General features: G+C 41.7%; 1 protein-coding gene across 5 annotated transcripts in view; it reads left to right on the top strand.

The window, feature by feature from the left end:
- Positions 1–20,359, top strand: part of GHR (growth hormone receptor) — a 143,932-nt gene that overhangs the window by 24,434 nt on the left and 99,139 nt on the right. The window contains exon 1 of one of the 5 annotated variants that reach the window (XM_077790086.1): positions 7,170–7,284. The exons of 3 other annotated variants lie outside the window; for them this stretch is intronic. The gene's annotated coding sequence lies outside the window, so the exon portion shown is untranslated. Of the gene's footprint in view, positions 1–7,169; positions 7,285–7,523; positions 7,667–20,359 lie in introns of those variants that run through there. One more of the 5 variants, XM_021553894.3, reaches the window with a different exon arrangement.

Below are 20,359 nucleotides of genomic sequence, written 5' to 3'. Positions count from 1 at the left end.
GAACTACACTATGAGTAGTTAACTCATAGCTTTCACCTGTATTTGACCTCTCAGTAATTCAAGTGTGGTAACCATGTCAAAATAATGACATGTCAAACATGTCAAGCCGATGATGAGCAGATGGGGTGTTCTGGTGTAGTAGCTACTGCTCAATTTGAGTCTCCACTGATGAAAGGAAGTAGTCATCAGAGTGAAGTCACCTATTTTCCTGGAATCCAGCTTTATATTTAGCTTGCCCCAGATCCCATTATGTAATCAGGAGCTGTATAAGAACACTGCTGTTCTCAGGACCCCTGCTCTTTGGCCTCCCCAAGATATAAGGTATGCATCATATGGATATCATCTGAAGAAAAATATTGTTATGCAACTCCATTAACCAAGGGAGGCAGGAGACTCCCCAAACTGGATGACTCTTGAGGTCATTTCTGTGTCCATCAGTACAGTTACGAGCATCAAGCATCATCAAAGTACAGGCACACAAGATTAAGAGCTTGAGATAATCATATGCAGCAATTTCACCCAGGCAGTGATTGAGGGCTAGAGGATCATAGATTGTGTGGATGGACAGCCAAAACACTTTGCGTGAAAGGAATGGAATGTCCATGGGAGGACCTCACGGAGGAGAAGAATTTGTCATGTTACACCAAAAGTGTGCATAGATCTGTATTTTGACTGTAAGGTGGTTATGGCTCCATTAAGGTTACTGATGGAACAATTATCAGTGTAATCAGATCTGAAAAAAAGACTATAATATGGAAAACAGGGAACTACAGACTTGTGGGTCTGACTTTTACACCTGATTAGATGGACGATACAGAGAGGAACTGGGAAGCATGTGAACAAACAGTCTTTCTGAAGAGTCAAAGTGCTTCCATCATCTTAGGAACTTTCATGCACATACAAATATTCTTCTTTGAGAGAAACTTCCCTGTGAGTATTTGAATGAAAAAAAAAATGCAAGTCAGGATTTTCCAATATTGATATTACAATTTACTCAAAATAGTGAACAGCTGTAAAAACCTGAGTTCTCCAGATAATGGTTAATGTCATCCTGAACACAAGCACACCCATTATGTAGAGATGGTAACAGCAGGTATATGATCAGTCCATCCATCTCAAATCCCTTATTGTCAAAAATGCTTAAGATCTGTCAACTAAATACCTTAAGTTGAATCATAAATTAAAGGACCCTGCTGTTCCTGGAACCAGCAGACTTATGAAAACAACAAACAAAATTATTGTCAGGCTTTGTTCAAATTCTTTGACTAGCCCAAGAAATTTAAGAATCATCCTTTATACACTGTGACCTTGACCAAATTGTTGTCTATTGTCTTTTGCATGGTAGCACTACTGTTTAAGCGTAAATTTAAGTACACAAATAATCAAACATGGTGTCTGTTCCAACTTCTGTGTTCTCATTTCTACCTTAATCTAAGAGACAAAAGAGCTTGAGAGCAGGAACATGTAGCAAAAGTTGCAGAAAAATGCTCACGAAATATGGTTAGACACTGAATATATGCTCAGATCAATAAAATGTAAAATACTTGGAAATGTGAATTGGTTAGGTCTCTAACATGTTAGAATTTAGGAACTCAAACGTAGGAAAGCAACAAAGAAAGCCTTGTTTGAAGTGTCTAAACCTTTGGGACACTTGGACAAAAGCACTTTAGGCAGAAGCTTTACCAGACCCCTAAACTTGTTCATTGGCAGAAGGAAATGGAGGACAGTGTGGACAAATAGGTGCAGAAAGTGGTTTCAGGATCTGGATTCTGGATTCCAGCGTTGCAATATGTGACTAGTCACAGTCTTCAATAAACACTTGACAGACTAAGGATAGGATTCAGTTAAGATCCAGAGAGCAACAATAGCACATTCACTAAATACTACACATATACACATAATATGTATATACATATACATCTTATAAAATGGATTGATGTTTTTCACTCTTCATTTGGAGAAGTGCTTCTGGCTAATGTAACATCTAAGATACAGGACAACCTGTGTAGTGCTGGAAACAGGCTAGGACCAGCTTTGATATTTCTTGTGTGAAAAAAAGAGCAGTGAATATATCAGCTGAACCAAAACCTCCATCTCTACAGTCCTCCATCTCCCTACTTCAGAAAAAAAGCAAGCAAAATACCACAATATACACCTTTCCCAGTGAATCAGAAAGTCAATGTATTCATTACATGGCCAGATAGGTCTTTGTTTTATATTAGCTGTAGATAAGGACATGATAGATGACTTAGAAACAGCAGAGAGAGCAAGAGACCTCAGGCTATGGCAGAGTGTTTCTTCTTTTTTTGCTTTCTTGCTTTGCCTGTGCCTTCTTATCCTCCATGCATGTTCACATTGATTCATTGTTGATTAGTTCTTAAGAGAAAATTTTCTGTTTCCACAGATATTTATTGGTTAGGTAATTATTCTGTTTTCATATAAAGTATCTGGGGGAGCTTTGCTCTGTAGCTTTAAAGGAAGTAACCCAGACAACCCACAAACTAAATTTTTCCACATATTCAGAGGCTGAGAACAGAACTGCTATTAAATATTGTTTTTACTTTTATATACAGCAAGCACTGTGCATTCCCAGCTCTTGGTAGGAGTCTGATCATGGCTGGAATATGCATTTTATTAGTGTGGTTTCTTTTTGTGGCAAGCAATCATGTGTCATGGTACTTTTTTTTCTGCAAGTCTAACTTATGATGGAAATTTAGATTAAAAGACAGCTTCTCTTCTTTCAGCTAGTCCATATTTCTCACATGAATAAAGAACATTAAGAAGGTGAAGGAAGGAAAGAAGAAAAATTAATTTTCCCCTGCACAGAATTTTGACTTGCTATTATCCTAAAAACAAATATTTTTATGGAAAACACAGTAAAAGTCTAAATGACTGATTTACTCACTATGAAGGTTATCACCTAAGTTTCACACACTGCCAGTGGACTTTCTTTCCTCTTAAGTTTTCTAAAAGCATGACATAAAGAGGGAAACACTTGTTCATCTGAATCACTCTCTAGCTAATTTTCAAAAGACCAACATGTTCCTTTCACATTCCCCCTTCTTTATTACCATCTAGATAAGATCAGTGGAGATTAATTGGGAAAAGGTGTGTTGTAACCATGTAAAACTATGGACTCATAGTCCATGTGCTTGGGGGACAGTAATCTATACCTGTCCTGTTTAATATCGGCATCAATGACCTGGAGGAGGTACTGTGTACTCTTGAAAAGTTTGCAGATAACACCAAACTGGAGGGGTTGGTCAATATGCTCAAGGGCAGAGCTGTCTTACAGCAGGACCTAGACAGGCTGGGCAAGTGGGCTGATGGCACCTGTGAGAAATTCTGCCAGGACAAATGCAAAATCCTGCCCTGGGGGGGAAAAAGCCCATTAGACGGTACAGAGAGATATTGCCAAACTTGAGTGACCCAGTGAAGCACTACCAGGATGCCCAGATCAGGAGTTGGAGCATCAGCCCGGAGACAAAGGGCATAAAGAGAAGTGAGGAGTTCAGAGAGGAGAAGAAAGAAACCTCTTGCCCCACAGGACAGTGCAGCAGTGAAACAGGTTGCCCCAGGATGCTGTGCAGCCTCCAGAAATGAGTTTTTGAAACCAAACTGGGTAAAGTCCAGCAAGATTTGTCCTCTTCACTAACCCTGCATTGAGCTGAAGGTTGGACTGGGGAGCTCCTGAGATCCTTAATTGTGCACTTTCTGTGTTTATGATTGTGTTAAACAAGAAGCCAAGAAAATAAGACAATAGAGTTAAACTGCAGTTATGACTGCAGAATATTAACAATATTTTTATTTAATCTGTCTTCTGCGTTATTTCATGCAGTTTTGAAAAATAAAAACTCTTTTTTGTAATTAGTGTAAGTAGTTTTTTACTTAAGAGAAATATCTATGCTCACTTTAACATCAAATCATAGGGAATTTTAAAGTACTCAGACTAAACTACCTTTTATCAGTACTCATGTAAAAGCTCTGCAGGTAAAGCAGTATCAACTAAGAGTGCATTTTGCACTATTATATTAGCAAAAAGCCCAACAACAAAATATCACTTTGTTTCCTTTCAATACAAATTTCTAGACAAAGAAACCCCTTTATCTTTTAGCATGGATCTTGCATGTGTACCCCATTATATTGATCCAGAAATACATAAATTAGCATTGTTTTTGCTGACTATGGACAACTGCTGCCTGCTAAATCAAGCCATGGGGGTTTGGCTGACAGACTTTACCAACACAGCTGCCTTTACATTGTAAAAGCTCAGATTTTAGCCAGTCCTTACAGTAGGCATACAACCAAGTTCTGGCAGAAATTACAAACAGCACATGCTTTAGACACTTAGCAGTGAAGGAACCTTATTCAGATGAATTATCATGAACTGAGCTGTTGGAATCCTATTTGACACCCTGTTGATAAACACTGCATTATACACTATTGTAAACAGAGAGCAAAACCAGACTCAGATATCATTTTGACTCCTGCACTTGGTTCCAGAGCATCATGCTCAGGAAGGATTGAACTTCCAACACACTGGAAAGAAATAAAGCAGCAACTGCATGTGGAGAGAAAAGGGTAGGTGTAGGCATCCCCATACGACATTATGTTGGAGCAAATGGTCAGAATTCAGGTGTCTTTACTGAATGCCCCCAAGCCAGACTTGCTTTTCCAGGTATTTTAAGGAGATTAGATGGAATATGGAAGAGTGATAATACAGAATAAACCAAAAAGTGAAGAACATGGGTATGGACAAAATTATACATAGTTTTAAAAGTAGATGTTTCCTAATGATGTATAAAAATTACAACCAATTTCTATATTGTTGCTGAGATAAGATTCAGGCTTCATAAGATACCAATCTTGGGTTCTTTACTGCTAATTTATCTGGGAGATTAAACTAATACCACAGACTATCAGTACTAAATCTAGTAAATAGTTTCATAGACCCTGAATTCCTCCAGAGAAACTGAGAATAACAGTTACCAAAAGAAAGATTTTTTTAAAATTTTAATAAGAGACAAGCCAAAAGACCACTGGCCATTTATTATGCTATTTATTTGGAGTGATTGAGAAAATTAGAAGTATTTATCCTACACACAAGTGACATACAGCCTTGTGCTTCCATAAATCCAAGGTAAACTGTAGATAATGTGGAAACTCCACTCTTACCTGTCTCCTATCTTTCCAGCCCCCCTACAACATCACAAACTTTCTGACTGAAAATTACTTTGGCTTTTGCCTGAAGCTGGTCTTGTTAGCAGTGTATCGTGTTAGTCCCAATGAAACTAAACTGCCTATCATGTGAAGAAATAAAAAGGTTTATCTAGGATAGAGAAAGTCCAGGCAGCTGTAAACCTAGAATACATAATAAACCTATGGACTTATTGTTATCCAAGTTTTTTGTATATATAATGAGGGAGCAATAAATTATTTTCTCTGGTTTACCCATGTGGTATTTTACATGTTCAGCTCTCACTGCCACTTAGTTAATGCAAACCAGTTTGTCATAGTCTCAGATGTTACTATGTTATAGGAGTGTTGTATTTAACAAACCCCATACGCATCTCTGGACCTGGAATCTTCTTTTATCACAGTGCTTCAACCACAAAACTATAGGGTCAGGATCAGATCTGTGGTTGCAATTTCTGACACAATGAGAATCATGTTTTGCCATAGCTTCAGCACCAAGAGGTAAGAATAAAAGGCCCAAATAACAACCACTAATTTGGCACCTCCCAGGAAATGTGGGTATGCATTCCCTGACAAGTAGTAAGAAGTGGAACTTAATCTCCTTTGCACATATATTAATGCAAAGACTATGGTACTGTTCAATACTGTTTAAAAAAATGTGTTCCTTCTGTGATTTTGAATGAGGAAATGGCAAGAGATGGTTCTGGTGTAGGAATAAGGAAGATGAATCTGTGTGCCCTTAGTTTAAAACCTCAAAAGCAATACTTTCATCATATACTTATCAATATGTGAGATTGTTAATTCCCTTAAGTCAACTGGAAACTGATGAGGTCAAATCTCACAGTCCATCTCACCTCTGATATATGTCTTCGGCCCCCTGGAATCACTTTCTTTCTTTGTTCTGGGCAGAGCAAGCCTGGATCAACACACAGCTGAATACAGATCACTTGCTGCCTGCAGGTCAGTCTTTGAGGAACACCAGCTTCCTTAAGCAGCTCCCAATCTGGGAGCACCTGGTTGAATAGCAAGGAAATGCAGCACCGACCTGAGCAGCCAGAGGTGCCAGGAACTCTTCCCAGCCATTTACAGTCAAACACCTTCCATATGCTTGCACTGCTATTCCTGTACACCAAACACATCAGAAAGCTCGAGTGAGACACAATTCTCTTCTATTCCCAGTTCATTTCAGAGCGGGCTGTGTGCCTTACAGAATGATTGTGAAACTCTTACAACACTGATCTGTGGGGGTGTTGTCCCACCTTTGTTTTACGAGGAAGCCAGATGCTGAGCCATTTTGAAGGTGGGGCCACACACGTGAGAGAGGGCCTGCAAGGGCCTTAAAGATCAATGTGTCACCTTTGCACATGCTGGTCTGCCTTCAGTACTTTGTCAATGCAAATGATACCTAAATAAATTGATGACAGTATCCCCCTTTTTAATGTTTTCTTTACGGAACAGTTTTTCAGAAACCTTTTATTAAGACAATCCCTAGCAGACGTTCTCCATTTTGCCGCAGCTACCTTTTACACTCACACTACTTAGCCCTGTGCCTGCAGTGCCACACACCTGGCCGCAGAAGGTGCCATCCCTTCCACTTGACAGCCGCGGCCGTGGCACGCTGACACCCCCTTCACCCTAAATCGTGCTCGTCACGATGCTGAACACAAACACGATTGCAGCCCTGCTGAGCCCCTGCCTGAGGCCGGGCCAGGAGCCCGGGGCTCGCCCCCACAGCCATCGCCGGCGGCACGGAGCCCGCAGCGCGGAGCTGGCGCCGGGGCCGCGCTCCCGCCCGTCCGGCCGGGATGCGCGCTGCAGTAGCCGCCGGCCCCCTCTAGGCGGAGCCCCGCGGCGCCGCCGAAGCACCGGCACCGGCCGGGGCTCGGGCCGGGCGGCGACGGTCCCCGAGGCGCGCCGAGCCGCCCCACCCCGCCAGACACGGTCCCCTCGCCACTCTCGCCCCTCCCCGCGGCGGCAGGGCCGGCAGCTGCCGGGGTGAAAGAGGAGGAGGAGTACACGGCGATGGCCGCTGAGTGCTCCGCACCGCAGCAGGGCGGGACAGGCACGGACTCGGCTGCGGCAAGCGAGGCAAGTGCCAACGCCGCCGCTGCCGCCGCCGGGGCACGCTGTCTTGGGGAGGGGTGCTGGGGAGCGCTGCCCGCCCCCCGCCCCGTGCTGATCTTCCTTCCCTCCCTCCCTCCCTCACTCACTCCCTCCCTCACTCCGTCCCTCCGCTCCGCTCCGCTCCCCGCCTGCCCTGCCCCGCCCCGCGGGAGGAGTGCGGGCTCAGCCCGCCGCCCCGCCGCTCTCGCTCGCGTTTTATGACGGTCGCTGCCTCCCCAGAAGTTGGGGCCGGCCGCGGCGGCCGCTCGCTGAGGCGCTCCCATGGTGCCGGCGCCCGCCGCGGTGGGGCACGTCCACTGCCGCCCGCCGCGCTGCCGAAACTTGGGGGAAGTTTCCGAGCGAGTCGGTGAGTACCGGGCGGCGGCTCCGCGCCGCTGCTCGCCGCCCGCCTGGCGCAGCCGCGCAGCGGCTTCCCCGCCCCCAGGGGCGGCGGGCCGGGGTCCGGTCGCTGTCCGGCTGCCTCCCCTCGCCCGGACCTGGCGGGGTCTCTGCGAGCTTGCCGCGCAGTCCCGGCCGGTGTCGGAGCCGCTCCCGCTGCTGTGGGCAGTGCGGCGCCGGAGCCGGGCCGGACCGCGGCGTCAGCTCCGGCCGAGGCTGGGACGGCGGGCGGGGGGCGAGAATTCCTGTCACGTCCCGTGCTGTGGGTGATGGATGGGGTGCCGGGGAAGAGAAGCCTAGCCTCGGAGATCTGGAGAAACAGTTTTCTTCAGAGAAACCCTTTTCTGTGTGGACTTGGATTTTAAAAACAGAACAAGAATTGTCGTTTAGCTGCCAGCGTCGCAATCTTCTCCACTGTAATAGATCTAATCGGATTTTTTTCTTCTGTGTGATTTATTCCAGTTTGTACAATCCCTGCAAATCCGCCCTTTTTATTCTTTTTTTTTAACTGTCCATAATTTTGTTTCTTATTTTGTGTCGTGTTTTAAGTATTGCATAGGATAAAAAAATAGAGAATGTTTTGAAAAATAAATATTGCAAACGTTCTGAGCAGAAGTGTGCAGAGGGGTTATATAGCAGAGGAGTAACTAGTGTTTTATCGTAGTAATGTCTTCAGTAAAACTTGTTAGAAACTCTCGGGTAAAGCTGGAGATCAAGTGAGTGGATGTGAACTAGTTACTCATCTTTTCAGTACAGAATATTTTGTTTACAGTACAGTGTATTACTAACTTTATGGTTTCAGTCGCAGCTTAACTTTTCTTTTTGTGTAACAACTACAGAAGACCCACACCTGGTCATCTTTCTGGTCATGATTATGTCAGAAGTAAGAATGAAGCAATTAAAAAATTGGAACTCATTGCTTGAGTCGGATCCCATTTTATTTATGCTTTAAGCAAGTATTTACTGAGACAAAAAATTGAAGTTATTTGTCAAGATCTTTTTAGCTTAAATAGAAAAGGCTGTCAGCTATAGCACAGACTTGGTTGCCCACATCAGCCATGAAAATGTAGTTGGGCATAGAATCAGTTTAAGGAGATTTGTTAAGATACATTTAAATGCTGGTGTTTGTTTAAAAGATGCTATTTTAAATATTGAGATTAAAGTACATTGCAACTGAGATGTCTTGTAGCTCTGATAAATGTAAGTAATACTGGAAGTTATTCAGACAGCTTGAGATGTTCAAATAGGAATGTGATGTCCTTCATCTCCACCATATCTCGGTCTCACATTAATAGAATTGCTACTTGCCATGTTAATTCGTGATGTTAGCATGTTGTAATAATTATGAAGGATTGACAAACAAGACAGCTTGGATTGACAAACAAGACATTCTGAGGAGTAATTTCTAACATTGCCAGTAAGTGGTAGCGGTACTTCTATTAAATATATGACTATAACTGCTGAAACTTACACTAATGTATAGAAAAGTTACAGACACCCACCAAATTCTCTGAGTATGGTCAGTCATTGTTTTCATTAGCATGGGCTGTTTCCTCTCGTGGTCTCAATGTATTTGCATAGCACAGTGTAGCACCATTCAAGTGTAAAAAATCAAGGTCTCTGTAGACGCAGCCCATAGCACTGCTCCCACAGAGTAGATGGGTGTTTGTGCCTCACTGGCTGTGTTGGGAAAATCTATAGAGCTCAGTTCTAGACATCTTTACAAACTGAAGTAGTATGTAGTACTCTATATTACCTCTTGTGCCCTCTTCCAGTAAGGAATGATCAAAATCTCTGAAGGTAAATTTCCCGTTTATAGATTGGTACCATTCTTTTTTATGAACTAGAGACTAAGGAAGTTTGAGTATACAGTTGTCCTTTTCGAGTATAACTTCCACTTACAGGGTCTCTTTTGCCTGACTGGATGTACATATCTAAGTGCTTATATTAACTGGAGCTAGGCCTTGCTCCTGTTAAATTAGAAATCGTAGAAATTGTGTTTTACCTTGCATCATTGAAAGGAGCATTGAACGGAATAAATGTAGCATCATGTATCTTAATTGAAATAGCAGATTTCCATTAATAAAATAGAAGCTGCAAATATTTGTCATTGAGGAAGCAATGTAGGCAGAGATGCTTTGATTTCTTTTTCTCTTACTGAAAAATGCTTTATCAGACACGACAGCACTTGCTTTCATTCAGCCCAGTTGAAGATCTCACAATCTTAAGGTACATGTCAAAGCATTTTGAAAGCATTACAAATTAATAAAAAAATTGTTGGGATACCAAGAAGGTGGGATAAAGCTGGTGAGGTAAGAAAGGGCAAGGCTACCAGCAGTAATAATGAGTCTACTCAGCCCACATATGAGTCCTTCAATGATAGGTTAGCTAGAGAGTCAGATTTTTTTTTAAATAAAAGATTTTTCTTCTCTTGTTAGCAAATGTTTGTGTGATGGAAAGACAATTCTTTGACCCGTGGAGCTGAGGTAGTAATTCTGGGTAGAGGACAGTATGAGGAAAACAGGGAGAGAAGTAGTAGGGCTGCCACTTTGGTGTGGTGAAGGCAAAAGTCTGATGCAATGAGATACTAGCTTGACAGGAACAGATTTATGTCAGGACTTGAAGGAACACTTTGTGCTCAAACTGTTTATCACAAGGGAAATCTTCCTTTACCGTATATGAATCCTAGTTTTAATCTTTATATGAGATGGGTGTTTGTTTACACATTATTTTAGTTCATGAGAGAAGGAACAAGCGACCTCTTACCAAAGAGCTGGTTTTCAGTGTGTGAGAAACAGTGTTTCCCAGAACATTGTAAAGGCTGTTTTCTGACAGAGATGAATGTTGTCCATATCACGTCTACTGCAGATTATGAATTGAAAATACATTTAAACATATATTTTACTGACCTTTAGAAAGCATGTGTTCTATTGAAAATACCGTAATCACTAAAATTAGTTCTTTTCTTCATTATTAATAAGTTAGTATGAAATTCAGAAATACTTCACAGTAGCAGGATGGCTTGAAACAGGGTGAAACTTAATGTCTCACTTAAACAATATAATGTGCCTTACTATTTGCTGGGCATTTCAGTACAGTATTGTGAGGATCTAAAAGAATGAGCATGTAAAATAATGTGAGAATGAAAATAATTCTTACTGAAGGAGTAACTGCTGGAAAACCCAATTGGTGATGGTTGCATGTGCACAGACGGTTGGGTTAGAGTAACTTTTCAGATGGAACATTGCCCCACTTTGTTGCCAGATACTCAATAGCTGAAGAACTACACGACAAATCAAGCATTTCTGAGTTTCAAAACTTCCATCTTCCATGCTATTCATACTTACCATGCTAATTTAAACCATTTATGTTTGTTCTTTGGCTTGCCAAGAGATCCAGACTGCGATGCCAACACCCTTACCTACTAAATCATGTTCTGCTTTATAAATTAGAGCTACAAAAGTACTCCTGTTTGTAGTGACACAGTCTGGAACATAGTCTTTTGTTCTGCTGCGCCTGTTCTAGTAGTTGGATTTTGTGGAAGGGATCCACTGTGTGGGATTGTGGTCCTGTGGGGGAAGCTGATACCAGGGCTGCATGGAGAATGCTGGAGAAGCAAAAAACCCTGCGCAGGGACTGCTGGTGAGAGGATATGAAATCTGGTAAATGTAGCAGAAAATTTTAACCTCTTTGCATTAAGAGAATAAACACAGGATCCATTCTGTTGGTGTGGAATGATTTATGCTTCCCCATTTCTCCTTTTCTGTAGCCATTTAGCAAGGCTCAGAGCATTAGTGTATTACAGCACTAGACGTGCTTGGTTTCTGCATCAGACTGGACTGACTACTGAGGATGGGTTTGAAGCGTGTGAAACTGAACTCAGAATGTGCAAAGCAAAGATGCTTTTCTGGTTTTGTGCTCATTAAGGTAGCAGATTGCTGCCTCTGATCACTTAATAAGCTTATTGCTTGTAATTCTAGAACAAAGGTGATATATGAGAACATAAAAACACATAATCAGTTGCATTTAAATAGGACATTAACAAAGATGGAGATAATATTTAGAACTTCAGAAGCTGTTTAAATACTGTCACAAATCCATTATGGTCTTCAAACTCTGTAATTGGTCAGTCCAAACATGAAATATTCTTTTGGATGCACAACAATAATTTTATACAAAAAAAGTCAGTAGTTAACAGACAACAGCTCTGAAGGAAAGTTGGAAAGAGGTTGTTAATAACAACTATAATGTTACAGCGTTCAAGCATTTAAATTGACTCTGAGTTTTTACTGCCTCAAGAGAAAACAGGATCAGTAAAATTCCATATTGCAGAAAATCTGTAGAATGACTTAATGGTTTGTAGAAACTGTACCTGGTTTAGTCTTGTGAACAGATATCTTTGTGCCTGACCAATATGCAAAAGTTTTGGATTTTAATCCATACACGGTGTATCTCTACAGCCTTATTGATACAGCCAAACAACTCCCTCTGTGGCTGGTGGAGTTTGGGGATAGTCTGACCATGAAGTACAGCTTGTAGGACAGAAGAAACAGACTAAAAGAACCATCACATTTTATTCCAGCTGTCTCAGTGAAATGAGCATGCAGTTTCTGTCTTACCTGCCTGTTTCCCAGCTGCAGCAAGTAGTCTGATTTCTGCTATGTTTTGTGGTTCTTTTTTTTGCCTGCCTTTTTCATCCATGTGTTATGTTAGTGCTGCCTAGAGAATGAGTTGGATTCTCCTTCATTGCATGGCTGAAAATATTGTTTGAATTTTTAATGGAATGCTTATTCAACTCTGCTCAAGAGCCATATTATGAACCTACTTTATAATTCTTCTTAGCAATGCCTTGTTTACTGTTTTCATCTAGAACAGATTTAACTGGTGTTTTGATGGTTTGTGGCATTGCTAATGGCTTTATGCGATGCTATAAAAAGTGAGTGAAAACAAAGCAGGATTCCTTCTAGATTGTGGTTCTTGTCCCTTGTTTTGCATGGGTTGAAGGCTGGTTGTGGTTTGGTTTGGGACCAAACTTTACCTGTTCTGCCAAGAATAAGGAAGATCTGATGTGAGGGCTGAGAGAAGAGCAATTAAAAGCTGTTGTATCTTTGGGGTTTGATTGCATTTTATGTCTGAGCCTATTACAGTATATCAGGGGAGCACTGTGGAACTTTCACTGAAAAGGAAACCTGTGACAGTTCACAGTCAGACGGAGTAGCTCTAAGGACTAAGTTAGATGTTAAGTAAACAGTAGAATACAACATGGTCGGGACTCTACCAGGCCATCTCTTTCATAGGACACATAGATCAAGCCTGGTTATCTGTCCTTATGCTGGGGCTTTGGTCTTGTAGCTTGAGTCCTGGCTGGTTTAGGGCGTGAAATAGGTGTGTTGAGCCACCTGAAGGAATGATTTACAGGGTGCAGTGGAAAATCCTGCTCTTTTTCTAGAGTGTGTTTGCAGATTTTGACTGAGGCATACATAACTGAAACACATGCAGCTAAAACAATACAGGCTGGTGCTTGTTCCAAATACTGCCAGCCCACTGGTCCAGCATGTGTGAATGAGCTTATCTTACAGCTGCAATGTTTTTGCGGTAGGATCAGAAAGAGTGTGAGAGACAGTGCTTTACACTTTTCAGCTTTGATTTCTGACCTTTGGAGAGCAGCAGTGTGCCTTTGGGTCTGCTCGTGCTGGGTGTTGCTAACAAACACTGCACAGGAGAGGTGCTTGTTACGTGATACAGTCACTGCTGGCCGGCTGTACACCAGCCAGTTCTGCTGCTGCAGGACAGTGTGTACAGCACAGAAGGACTGCAGCCTCAGAGGGGGAGAAACGGCCCTCCACTTCCCTGTGAGAACGGCTATTTTTGTGGAACTGTGTAATGAGCTCTGGTATCTTCCAGCTCTGAGGTGCTTTAATTAGGATGGCCATATCAGTTGAGAAAACATGTCAGAAAAAGAAGTCACAGTTGTAAAGAAGCCTGTGCCTCTGGTTCTTAGGTAAGTATTTTGTTTGAACAGCTAGTTTCTGTGAAATAATGGATAACTTTGAGAAAATTAATTTATTTGGTTGTACTACATCCAGGTTTTTTCAGTGGTATGTAATTTCATCCACCACAAGGCACACAAAAATGGGTTGACTACAGTGGATTCTACTTGATGGTTCTCAGGGCTCTAGGTGACCGCAGAGGTGCTAGTGCTGACTGTAAGGAAGCATAGCATTCACCTCTTTAAGTGGTATAAGGGACCTGCCTAACCTGCATCGAAGCAAGAGGAACAAGAATATTTGCTTTATATATAATTGTAAAGCTGGCATGGCTTTATACAAAGGGGAAGTCTTGCCTGACAAATTTGGTGACCTTCAGTGATGGAGCTCCAGGTTTGCTGGACAGGGGCGGAGCAACTGAGATTGTCTACATGGGCTTATGCAGTTTGACACTGTCCTGCAGGCCTGTAAATTGGAGAGACATGGATTGATGGATCAGCCACTCGGATAAAGAGCTGGCTGGATGGCCACACTGAGAGTTGTGGTCAATAGTTCCTTGTCCACTTGGAGACCAGTGACGAGTGGTGTCCCTCAGAGGTCAGTCCTGGGGCCAGTACTGTTCCACACCTTTATCAGGGATGTGGACAGTGGGACCAAGGGCAGTCTCAGTGAGTTTGCTGATGATACTGAGCTGGGTGGGGCAGTCAACAGGGGAGAGAAGGGATGACAGCCACAGGGACCTAGACAGGCTCGAGAGGTGGGGCCATGCAAACCTCAGGGAGTTCAGCAAGGCCAAGTGCAAGGTCCTACACCAGCATTGGGGCAGTCCCAGACACACTCACAGGGCAGAGAAGTGATTGAGAGCAGCCCCGTGGGGAAACTTGGGGGTGATGGCTGATGAACCACTCACCATGAGCCTGCAGTAAGAGCTCCCAGCCCAGAAAACCATGGGAATCCTGGGCTGCATCCAAAGGAGTGTGGCCAGCAGGTCAAGGGAGAGGATTCTACACTCCTGTTCTCCTCCTGTGAAACCCCACAAGGACCACTGTGTCCAGTGCTGATGTCCCCAATTTAAGAGGGACACAGAACTGATGATTAAGCAAGTCCAGAGGAAACCACAAAGCTGGTAAGAGGGCCAGAGCCCCTCGCCTAAAAAGACAGGCTGAGAAAAATAGGGCTGTTTGTCTTGGAGAACAGAAGGTGTGTGGCAACCTCAAGCCAACCTGCCAGTAACTGAAAGGGGGCTACAGGGAAGCTGGAGAGGGAGTCTCTGTCAGGGACTGTAGAGACAGGCAATGAGTAATGGGTACACACTGAAAGAGGGGAAATTTAGGTTAGATATAAGGAATAAATTTTTTACAATGAGTGTGGTGAAACAGTTTGCCCAGGGAAGCTGTGGATGCTCCAGCCCTGGCAGTGTTTAGAGTGAGGCTGGATAAAGCCTTGAGCAGCCTGTTCAAGTGGGAGGTGTCCCAGCGCGTGACAGGGCAGACTGGGGCTAGATGATCATTACAATGCGTTTTAACTCTTAATATTTCTATGATCTATGATTTTTCAGGTTTACAGTGTATAATGGTATAAGACCTGCAATCCAGTATTCAGGGGAATTGAGCAATACATTTGGCCCTTGTTTCTTAGATCCAGCTTGTGGCATAGATGAGTGCACTTAATGCCATAATGTGAAAATAACATTGTTTACTGTTGTACCCACCTGTTTGTTGTGGCCTGTTCTATTGCTTTTTTTTTTTTTAATCTAAAAAGTTAATATTTTATTAAGGTTATGAGGTATATTGTGAAAATCATTGCAGGTCTCTTTTCCTCTCCTGTTCTAGTACTGCAGGTGAAAGTGAAGAGCTCTCTCCACAAAAGCCCAAGGGAGCTTTGTGGAGCCAGTGTGAATAAAAAAAAACATTTATTGAAAGGAAAAAACATAGGATTTAGGAAGAGAGACTCCTCCTGACTAGTTGTTCGCATTGACATTGAATGATATAATGGGAATCTTCATATAGAACCTTCTATAGTCATGCTCCGGTTTTCTTTGCTGAAGTGGGAGTTGCAGATTTTTAAAAATAATTTTGGCCTATTGTTTGAATGCTATTTCAAAGCCAATGAAACAGGGAGCCAAGTTAATCACAGGAGATCTTAAATTGTAAGAGGGAAGAAGTTTTTCAGTGTTAGAATGTGTTTAGTGTTTCAGTTTACTAACTTATGCAGAAAAGGAGAAGAGGTTGAAAGATCAAGAGCCAGGCACTGTATACAGATTCTGGATAATTTGTGAAACAAAATTGAATATGTGCAAGTAGGAAGATCAGGACATGAAAGCCTGGGGAACTAATGGTTGTTGGAAAGACTGAAATTATAGGCTCTGAAGCATTTGGTTCCGCTGTCTTAAGTGGACATTTATGTGAGCACATAATTGAACATTAGATGGCCAGTAATCAAAAGAACATGTTTAAGACCAAGAGTAATGATTTGTTTAAGGATGTTTGAGGTGGCTGGACTAAAACACAGTTAAAAAACCCCAGCTTCCTCATGATGATTAAAAAATTCTAATGTAATTTAAATTGCACCTAGAGGTGTATTTTCATACTAATCTGAAATTTTCAAAATTTGTTATTATTGTAAAGATTATAATGTTTCATGGAGAGAAGTATGCTAGGAGTAGAAATATTTTTGTTAGTGTAGGATTGATTTTGTCAGTGGCTTGCGTTGCTATGCTTTCCAAATGTCATACTGGTTGCACTATTTTTTATCAGCCTGTCAGTGCAACAGCGTGTAAAAACAGGGAATGGAAAGATGGTATTTTTGCATCAAATAGATTACGTCATTCATCTACTCATTTTATATGTGACTGGTTGGTACACATACTGTTTGTTTGTATCGCAGTTTGTGTTTCGTTTTCTAATGCTGTGAAAACAAAATGTAAGCTAGCAGTAAAAAAGGACTGTCATGGTTTTTTGTTAGGGCTGAAACAGAAGAGCTGTCTCTCACTAGTTATTTTTTTGTTGGCAGTTTTTAAACTTCTAAAAGGCTCCTGCCAGGGAACCTGATCTTGTGAGAGGCTGTGACTGTGTGAACTCTTCATATATGTACAATCCCATTTATAAGAAGCAGAACTGTGGCTTTCTGGGCAAAAGAAGAATTATCCTTTTCACTTTGTACATCTAGGATACCTGCTCTGACCAAATATCTTGAAAATGAGAGAAATACATCAATTCCCATTAAGATTGAGCAGTAGTGCAGAGCAGTACTACAGAACTGTGGCTTTGGGGCCTGAAGGTTATACAACTCTCTCTTCTTGGGACTTTTCATTGTTTCTTCATATCCCAGTAGACTGGTATTTTCCAGATGCTTTGATCACTCCCTATCATAAGAATACAGGTAAGTACTCCTACAAAATATTATTAAAATACCTGGTCAGAAGCAGTGTGCTTGGTTACAGGCTGTGCTGTGGAGCCTTTCAGACAACACAGGCTGAAACCAGCTTGTGGAAAGTACTGGATATGCTCAGCTAGAGATGGCAGTTGCAACTAAAGCTGAGCATCCAGCAGCCTGTGAACACAGCTGCCATTCCCTGTTCCTTCCTTTGCTTCTGCTGAGCAGAAATTGGAGTCTCTCTGAGTTTGGGCTAATGTGTATGAACTCAGCAATTGGTGGTCTCTAATACCAGAGAAGCAGATGATGGTTTAGCCCATGTGTTTTGTGTCCATCCCTGAGAGGGGGAGAGCTGGAGAAGTCAGTAGAAGTGTGGCACCACTGGAGGTGAAAACTTCTAATAGAGAAGAGCAGGAAGGCTGAACAAACAACTGTATTCATTAAGGCAATTACTGGACATAAATGAGACATTTTCAGGGGAAAGAGAAATGTCAATCTATGTTTTGCTCCATTGGTGCAGTTCATACACAAGTGACTGCTAATCATTTGTGCTGGTGCTATAGTCATACAAACAGTACTGGGGGAATTTGGGCACTAGAAAAATGTCAAGAAGGAGTACCAAAAGGACATTTAACAGGCTCATATAGGTAGTTTATCTTACATAAGTTTTCTGTGATGAAGGGACTAAGACATCAAGTAATTCTAACAGTGTAGGTCAAGGATGGAGTGTATGTACTTCTGCCTCAACAGCACTGACCTTTTGTGTGTCCTACATTATAAATAGTTACTTATCAGTAGCTCTGGCTTTTTACATTGACTATTTATCCCTACTGCTCTTACCATTCCTTTCTTTGTCTTTGTCTTGTCAGTTACTACAGGAAAGAACTAATGCCATTCATTATATTGTTTTGTCATTTGAAAAGTCAAAACAAATGCTCATATTTCTTTGACTTTTTCTTTGCAGACTGGCGGTGTGTGGGGTGGGTGAGAAATGATGCTTTCAAAACTGTCATTGTAACTCCTTTCTGAAAAATTACATAAGGCCCTAGGGAACTATCTGCAGATAAATTTACAGATTTTTAGGTGTATGTTATGTGGTGTTAGTACTTCTTGATATTGTTGGGCTCAAAAGATGTATTCATGGGTGCTAAGTACTGGCTTCTCTTGCTTTGATTACCAGCAAATCATTGTGTAGAGCATTGTCATTTAATTGTTAACAATTCAAGCATATGTTGAAATGGTAAAAAGGAGCCATGTGGACCACTAGATTTATCATGGGGTCAGGAAGACCCACAAGAGTAGCTTTTCTTCAGCTATTAGTACAGTTGGGCATTGAGAACTTGTAAAGGAAATTCAAAACAATGTCTCCAAGTTTTGCCAAGATTATTCAGTGAAATCACTTATTGCCAGATGCTTATGCTGAATAAAAAAACCCCAGCAACCACTGTGGTGGGAATTAGTTTTCTGAAATTGCTCAAAGCCAATTATCAGGCCAGTTGTTTTAGAGGATTATTAATACTCTGTGGACTGTTCTACACTTTGAATGACACACCAGCAGGTAGAAGTTAAATTTATGAGGAAGTATTTCTCACCTTTATCCTGTTAGCTGTGGGAATGCGTGGAGCATGAGATTTCGGTGTAGCTGTGAAAAGGGGATTGGAGCACAGACTGTGGGATCAGAGTGAAAGATTTGGTCTGTATTTCCTAAGCAGTAGCTCCTGGAAGCGATATGAAGCTTGTGGCTAGGAATGGAGCCATAACCCTGTCCATGACTGCATGGGAGGTTCTGTGCTGAGTTCAGAAAGACCTCAGCCAGATGTGAGCCTTCAAAGCCTCTGCTCATAGCCCTCCTTTCCAAACCATAGCAGAACATCATACTTTTTTTTTCTTCCTCTTGGAAGAGGGGAATACTTGTGTGTTTTGGTGTAGTTTTGAATGTATTGTGCTCTTAGTTTTTATGCAGTCTTGATAGTAGTAATAAGGCAGGTGGTGCTTGTGTTTCATGGATAGTGTATCCAACCCAAGAATCCAGGGAGCCTACAAACAGACTATTCCTCTTCTTCAGCTGTTCTCTCTGGCAGTAGCATGAGCTGAAAGGTTTACATGAATTAAAGATGCACAGCTGAGTATGGAGTTATCTGCTGATCAGACTCCTTTGCGCAATTTGTTAATAAAGTGAAAATCCAGCACTATACTCACTAAGTATATTTGATTGCTTCAAGGGTAGGTACTGCTGGGAGGAATCTAGCATCCTTTCTGGAGTCTGGTTTGTTGATTATTGTATGACCCAGTTGGCAGCAAGCCTGTCCTATGAGGCACAGGCCAATAATATGCTGCACAGCTATTTTGCTAAGTAGTTGAAATACAGTGCCAGTGTTATTTGGGACAGATAATCTTTGATAACCTATTGCTGCTAAGTTGCACAACAAAAAAACCCAACTTTTTTTCCATCACAAAACTTTCCTCCATTGATCATCAGCAAGCAGACCCTGAGGAGCTCTGCTCCTGTTGACATTTAAGGGAAAGTTTCTAGTCAAGGTGTCAGTCCATCCTGTTGCTCGCTAGCAAATCTGCTTATTTTGAAGTTTTCCATACTGTACTAGATCTCTAAGCATTTGCTCAAAATTCAGCATAGTTTCAGAAAAGTCACATTGGGCTGTCAAACTTATTTAGAAGTTATATTCATAATCCAGAAAAACTAAAACACCACTAATAGATATCCTCTAAGATAATCTTAGTTTGTAACTCTTTTCTCTGCCACATCATGACTTACCTGCAGGAAACAAGCACTTCTTCACCAGTCTCAGAATGGCTAAAAACTTGCTCTTTAGCAAAAATAGGAATCTGGCATGCTTTGAGTACAAACCAATCTTTCTGTGGAGACTTACTGCAAGCTCTCAGATACACTCGTTGCTGCTCTGCAAAGTTAATTCAGTCACCTGGTATGGTTAGTCTGAATTTTTTTTCCTCTGTTTAAATTTCTCTGTTGTTTGAACTCTGCCTCAAAAGTAGACTGGCACATGTTCTCTTATTTTTCAGATCAGTCATGCCAGCTATGCATAAAAGAACTAGAGCAAATGCATTCCATATCCGTTAAGTGTTTTATTTTCCAGACTGAAAACTGAATACTTGCAGATTGTATGTCATTATATGCTTGTCATTCCTAATTACTTTCTGGCATGTTCCTGGGTGTTTTGTAGACAGGAAAATACATTTGAATATTTTTTTAAGCCAGGCTAGCAAAAAATAAAAAAAAAAAAAAAAAAAAAAAAAAGGAAAAAAGAAAGACTTCTACAAGA

Source organism: Lonchura striata, chromosome Z (genome assembly GCF_046129695.1).
Source record: "Lonchura striata isolate bLonStr1 chromosome Z, bLonStr1.mat, whole genome shotgun sequence".
NCBI lineage: Eukaryota > Metazoa > Chordata > Aves > Passeriformes > Estrildidae > Lonchura > Lonchura striata.
Note: the sequence above shows the minus strand (reverse complement) of the source record. Positions and strands in the feature narration are given on the sequence as shown.